Raw genomic sequence first — 7,484 nt, 5'->3', positions numbered from 1 at the left:
TTCAAAAACGGAATAACATTGACTCCAATAATCGAAGTATTGGATTGTATGGAAGGATGTGAGCTTGAGATGTGCTGGACATGGTTGACCACTTGTATTGCTTTGGAATTAAAAGAGAGAAACCAAGAAGAAACATGGGCTAATCCAGGATTTGATAATGCAGTGGTAATAACAGGCCAGGTATCAGTTTAGAAATATAGGCTTATAATTAAATAAACCAAATTTTTGCCTAAATAATGTAACATAATGCATTGGTAAACACTTCATCATTTATTAAGCTCTTAACTCCCACCTGAACGGATCCCATTTTCTCCAGTTTGGCTTTACCCTAATCAAAAAGATTCTTGGGGAAAATAGCACCAAAAGTGTGACCAAAATTCAACAAAAATGTGACAAAAATTCAACAAAAATGTGACAAAAGTTCAACAAAAATTCAACAAAAATGTGACAAAAACTTAACAAAAATGTGACAAAAATTCAACAAAAATGTGACAAAAGTTCAACAAAAATTCAACAAAAATGTGACAAAAACTTAACAAAAATGTGACAAAAATTCAACAAAAATGTGACAAAAAAATCAACAAAAATGTAACAAAAATTCAACAAAAAGTGACAAAAATTGAACAAAAATGTGACAAAAGTTCAACAAAAATGTGACAAAAGTTCAACAAAAATGTGACAAAAATTCAACAAAAATGTGACAAATGTTCAACAAAAATGTGTCAAAAACTCAACAAAAATGTGACAATAACTCAACAAAAACTCAACAAAAATGTGACAAAAATTCAAACAAAAATGTGACAAAAATTCATTAAAAATGTGACAAAACTCAACAAAAACTCAACAAAAATGTGACAAAAATTCAACAAAAATGTGACAAAAATTCAACAAAAAATGTGACAAAAGTTCAACAAAAATGTGACAAAAATTCAACAAAAAATGTGACAAAAATTCAACAAAAATGTGACAAAAATTCAACAAAAATGTGACAAAAATTCAACAAAAATGTGACAAAAGTTCAACAAAAATGTGACAAAAATTCAACAAAAATGTGACAAAAATTCATAAAAAATGTGACAAAAATTCAACAAAAATGTGACAAAAATTCATAAAAAATGTGACAAAAATTCATAAAAAATGTGACAAAAATTCATAAAAAATGTGACAAAAATTCAACAAAAATGTGACAAAAATTCATAGAAAATGTGACAAAAATTCATAGAAATGTGACAAAAATTTAAAAAATAATAATAAACTAGAAATGCAATGGCTGCGCCATTGCGATTGACTGCGGAAATGCGGGAAGCGAATGCAGAAATTGCATAAACTCTTCAATTTGCATAATCAAATTTGCATAAACTGGTAAAATGCATAAAATGTCATGTTGCATAAACTGTATAAACTGCATAAAGTGGTAAAATGCATGAACGGGTTAATTTGCATAAATTATATAAATTGCATAAACTCTTTAAAATTCATAAATCCTAAATGGAATAAACTCTTAAGTTGCATAAATGCTTTAAAATGCATTAACTGGTTAAATCCCATAAAGTGGTTAATTTGTATAAATTATTAATATTGCATAAACTTTTATATTCCATAAACTGGTCAAACTGTTGAAATGGCCTCAGTGCTTGATTGGCAGAAGCTGCACAAACGGCTGAAAGGCCTGGAGTCTCCTGATTGGCTGGATTCCCACATACACACCAATGCAAAAATTTCAAAATCTCGTATAAAAAAACTGGAAATCTGCAGAAGGACAATTTTTTCTCAAACCCTCAAGTTGCAGAAGCTGAACATGCACAAAGTGCAGAAATTGCAGAAAATGCAGAAAAAAGTGCAGAAAAGCATGGATTTGCGGCAGCCCCATTATAAGTCAATGGGAAAAAATCTCCGACATTTTGGCCGATTGCGGAAAAAACGGAAGTTGCAGAAGTCCCAAAAGTAATAGCACCCTTCTCCTCAACATGCGGAACATTTTGATGCATAACTTGCATAAATTGCACAAAGCATGAAGGTGCTGAAAGCTCTAGAAAATCGGGAAAAAGATGGAAGAGGAATAATAATAAAGAACATGAAAACCAATAATTGACTGCGGAAGAATTCCGCAGTCAATCAAAAAACAAACAAAAGGTGACACAACACAGCAACAACGTGAGGAAAAAGGTCAGTTTTGCGGGTCTTAGCTTTCAAATGAGGTGTTACACAGGCCTATATAATGGCCAAAAGAGGACAGAATGCATTTGGTTTAGGCGGGTGGTGAGAGGTTAAACATTTACATCAATCATTTAAAAAGGAGTTTTCATTGTGAGGAAGAGGGTTTGGGCTTGTTGTTACATTGAGTTTAGACTCTTCTCCAGTAAGACTTGAAATCAGCGTCAAAATAGCAACAAAACAGGCGACAAAAAAGTGATGAAAAAGCGACAAGAAGGGTGCAATAAAGCAACAGAAAGGCGACACGATGTGGGACAAAAAGTGATGAAAATGCAGCAAAAAGCGACAGAGCAATGACAAAAAAGTGAAGAGAAAGCGACAAAAATGCAGCAAAAAAAAGGGATGAAAAGTGAAGAAAAGGCGACATGAACGCAACAAAACATGCGGAAAAAATGAGGGGGAAAAAACAGCACAAACATTGAAAACGCAATGAAAAAAATGTGACGAAAAAGCAACAAAACAGGCGACCAAAAAGTGATGAAAAAGCGACAAAAATGCAGCAAAAAGCAACAACAGAGCAATGAAGAAAAGTCAAGAGAAAGACCAAATGGACAAAAATGCGACGAAAAAAAGTGAAGAAAAGGCAACAAAAACGTAGCAGAAACATGCGGAAAAAATGGGGGGGAAAAAACAGCACAAACATTGAAAACGCAATGAAAAAAAAGTGACGAAAAAGCAACGAAAAAGCGTTAAAAAAAATTCAGCAAAAAGAGACAAGGCAATGAAAGGAAGTGAAGAAAAAGACACAAAACAAAAACAGAAAGAGCAAGGAAAAAGCAACAGAAACACAACAAAAAAAAGTGTGGAAAAAGCAACGAAAAAAGAAATAAAAAAGCATCAAAAACGCTGCAAAAATACAATGAAGAAAAGGCAACAAAAGGTGACAAAAACGTAGCCAAAACATGCAGGAAAAATGGGGTGAAAAAACAGCACAAACATTGAAAACGCAATGAAAAAAATGTGACGAAAAAGCAGCAAAACCTGTGAGAAAAAGTGTCGAAAAGCAACAAGAAAATGTCTAAAATGGAGCAAAAAGCGACAACGAAATGAAAAAAGTGAAGAAAAAGAAACAAAACAAACACAGAAAGAGCAACAAAGAAGTGTAAAAAAAAAAAGAAGCAAAGCAGGCGACAAAAAAACGGCAAAACGTGACAAAATAGCAACAAAAATAATGACAAACAATAAAAAGTGACAACAGAGCAATGAAAAAAAGAGAAGAGAAGAGAAAGACCCCAAAAATGCAACGAAAAAAAGGGATGAAAAGCGAAGAAAAGGCGACATGAACGTAACAAAACATGCGGGAAAAATGAGGGGGAAAAAACAACACAAACATTGAAAGCGCAATGAAAAAAAAGTAACAGAAACGCAACAAAACCTGTGAGAAAAAGTGAAGAAAATGTCAAAAATGCAGCAAAAAGCGACAACGAAATGAAAAAGAAACAAAACAAAAGCAGGCGACAAAAAAACAGCAAAACGTGACAAAATAGCAACAAAAATAATGTTAAACAATGAAAAAGTGACAACAGAGCATTCAAATGAGCCGTGACTCTGGTCGAGGAGCTTTCAGATTTGGGTAAAGCAGAACTGAAGGCGGGGTCTACGGTGGTTAAACACTCCTTTCGGGCTTCACACCTGTTATTCGTTTTTGTCGTATCATCTGCTGAAGACAATATACTGAATTTTCTTTTTCATTACATCTTGAAATCATCTTTTTTCTCATATTGATCAATCTTTGAGTTTATTTTTTCATTATAAAAGTAAAAAGCTGATTCATGAACTTTGACCTAGGAGCTGTTTCTGCAAAAGGAAAGGCTGTGAATTGCAATTTCAAAATTAAAGTGCACTTTCCTCTCAGTTTGCTGCTGTTGCTATGTTATGACATCACACACATAACCTCTATATTCCTGTCTATAATCTACACCAGGACTAAAACAGAACCAGGGCTAAAACTGCACTTATTTCTTAGGAGCGAGCAGGCTGGGCAGAGCTGTCATTTTATTTTTACCGCGACTTTTGCATCCTGCGTGTTATTTCCAGGTCGTAGGCGTGCGTGTCTGCTCGCTTCACTAAAACTGGAATAATGTGGGAAAGAAAGCATTGAGAGGAAAAGGCTGTGCGGCTGTAAACTCACGACATGTCGATTATTCTTCCTGTAATTGTGGCCGACGTGAGGCCGGAGCAGAAGCGGCTCGTTTCTCCTGCAGAGACGCGAGTTTGTGTCGGGCCGATCTGAGCCGATCTGAGCTGATCTGAGCCGATCTGAGCCGATCTGAGCCGGGTCGAGCGAAACGGGCGCATCCTCAATGAACAACGCGGTTCATTAAGACAGAGGAAAGAAAGGTCAGGCTAAAAATACCGCAGAGACAGAAGAGCAGCGGGCCGGACGCAGACGGTTTAAGGGAAATACCAAATCGGAGTTTCTCTGATAAACAGTGCGATTAGATTTAAGACTGAAATATGAACGGCTGAACTAACGCAAGGAGCCCGTGCATTTCAGAGCGTGTTTGTAGAGCTTTAAACTAGGGCTGGGCACAGTTAAACCATCCCAGTGTGGTGGTGTAGAGAAATCAGAAAATTTAAGTACGACTGGAATTGAAAAAGTAAGAGCATCGAAAGCCGGCAAAAAAAAAAAATCATACCCCAGATGATTAAAAATCTGTATCCTGCTATTTTAGCCATTCCAAAGTAAACCAAAGGCATTTATACGATATGTTCTACCACTATGGGGCAGTAAGTATTTTCTAGAGGTATTTTTCAAACCTGGAAGACACAACGTGTCAATTCAGTTAACTCCGCCCCCTCTCTCCGCTCATACAGCTTTTGCAGCAGGAGAAATAATAATACACACAAAAAGTTACTTCACGATGCAGTTATAAGGAGTTGACGTTTGCAACACAGCTTCATAAATGGCTAACACACGCGCTAACACACGCGCTAACACACACGCTAACACACGCGCTAACACACGCGCTAACACACACGCTAACACACGGGCTAACACACACGTTAACACACACGCTAACACAACACACACACTAACACACGCGCTAACACACGCGCCAACACACAAGCTAACACACGCGCTAACACACGCGCCAACACACAAGCTAACACACGCGCTATCACACGTTTTTTCCCTATTCACCTGCAGTGTCTCGCCTTAAATAAAACCAATGGGTGCTGGCTGCTCTGCTTTATGACCACGACACTGGGGGCCGCCATTGCTCCGCCATTGCTCCGCCATTGCTGTAGTACCTCCATATCGCCACTAGGCCCCCATTGAAAAGCATTGGAGTTTTGACACCTTAAAAACAACTTTAACGCCTGGTTTTCAATTTTTTCAACACTAGACTGGGCTAGATATTCCTCCTGAGATAACGCTGGGTTAGTCACAGTTTATGAAACCAGGCTGGTTTTCGTAAGAAGAATTTTAGAAATCTCGTACTTAATGAGGGTCGGACTGTTAGCATTGGAGCAGCGCGAGCTACACGTCACGCAAGGGCGGAGTCTACAGTGAAGATCCCGCCCTTATGTCCTTTTTAGGAACATGCTTCGTCAGAGCTGGGGAGGGGGAGTCTGTAAATCCTCCATGAATTCCCCCTCGACCGTGGTCATTATGGTAAACGGGGAGGAGTGAGCAGAAGACGTCCATTATTTTTACACTCTATGAATAAAACCTGCAGTGTCTCCCCTTTAGAGGAAAATCCTTTTTTTTTTGCTTGGGCAGTTGAAATTGCCCAAAGTGTTTTAGTAATTCAAACTATCAAGGTACCATTGTTTTATTGTTTTGTTTGCAGTACTTGTTTTCACACTGAAACTGCAGTCTTGATTCCCCTGTGACTCGCAGTGGAAATCCAAACAGCAGATTTTCTGGATGTGGTGAAGTTTGTTGTTTCTCGCGCTGTGAATATTTCATGATTTTTTTGCGGAGGCTCGACTTGACCCAGGGGCCGCTCGCTGTCGGGTCATCGCTCCTCATAACTTCCCTCATCAAATATTCATGCGGACCAGAGCGGTACAAGGCTAAACACGTCATCCATATTTACATGTGATTGAGTGAGAGAAGCCACTGTGGCGCTTCAGTTCGCTGCACACATTTGGACTGAAATATGAGCGACTGAATTTAGCAGCTTTTGTAGCAGTACTGAAGTGGTTCTCCATTTTTTAACAACAATTATTAACTCATAAAATATCTGACTGACCAAGTACCACCAGATCAAGTTATTACATGTGAATGTATTTACAGGAAGGCACAACAAATGCTTTTCCTGCTGCGTCAGATGAAAGGTTTTGAAGTCACTGGCTGTATCTGTATATCCTATCACTTAAAGCAGAACTAAGTAATTTGTTTACCTTGATAAATCCTTCCCGTGGTCCCTCTGGGGGTAATACAGGTGTTTATGGGAGGTCTTTCATCTCCCCCTGGTGTCTCTGGCCAGAAAACCACACTTGCAGCTTTCCTGCCAACAGTTCGGAGCCACCAATACACACTAATGAAATCACGAAGAAGAAGCTAACAGGCTAAAGGGCAAAGCTAACTGTGGGCTAGCGCCACTTAAACAGTATTTACAGCCAAGTTTGAGTGGAAAAAATGACCTCCATTGTGTGATTGGATGAACAATATCCCTCTGTCCCTGTGTCTTTTCCGTTAGCGTAGTATTTACTCTCACGGACGATTAATGAGTAAAAAATACAACATGCCACGACACCTGCAGTGGCGTTTATGGCCTCTAGGGGCATGAGTTACTTAGTACTGCTTTAACTGACCTTTAACAAAACCCCAAAACAGGTAAAATACTCACTAATAAAGAAAAATGTTTCACAGATAAAGTTCCATAAAGTTTAAGTTTAAAGGAACACATTGACATATGTTCTTACCTGAGCTTAGACGAGTTGATGCGTACCTGTCTGGTCTTTGTGCATGCGCTCAGTCACGCAAAACGACTAAAGATGTTGTTACACTACAAAAAGTAAATATCAAGCATTGGCTTAAATGACTTAAATTGAGGAAATGTATCGTGTTTTGAGCGGTTTTCACTCATTTAGACACTTTTCCTGATCGGACCAAGTTTACTTTGCTTGTTTGAGGACATTTCAGACCAGTTCTAGGGTAAATCTCGCTTGAAATAAGAAAGTAAAATTGCCAGTGAGATAAGACCAATTTTCTTACCCCATTGGCAAAGAAAATGACCTGAAATAAGGACGAAATGTATCCAAACGAGTCAGAAACATCTCAGAACAAGTGAAATAATCGAGGACAAATGCCCAAG

This window comes from Gobius niger, assembly GCF_951799975.1.
Source record: "Gobius niger genome assembly, chromosome: 1".
NCBI classification, from domain to species: domain Eukaryota; kingdom Metazoa; phylum Chordata; class Actinopteri; order Gobiiformes; family Gobiidae; genus Gobius; species Gobius niger.
This window is presented reverse-complemented; position numbering follows the sequence as displayed.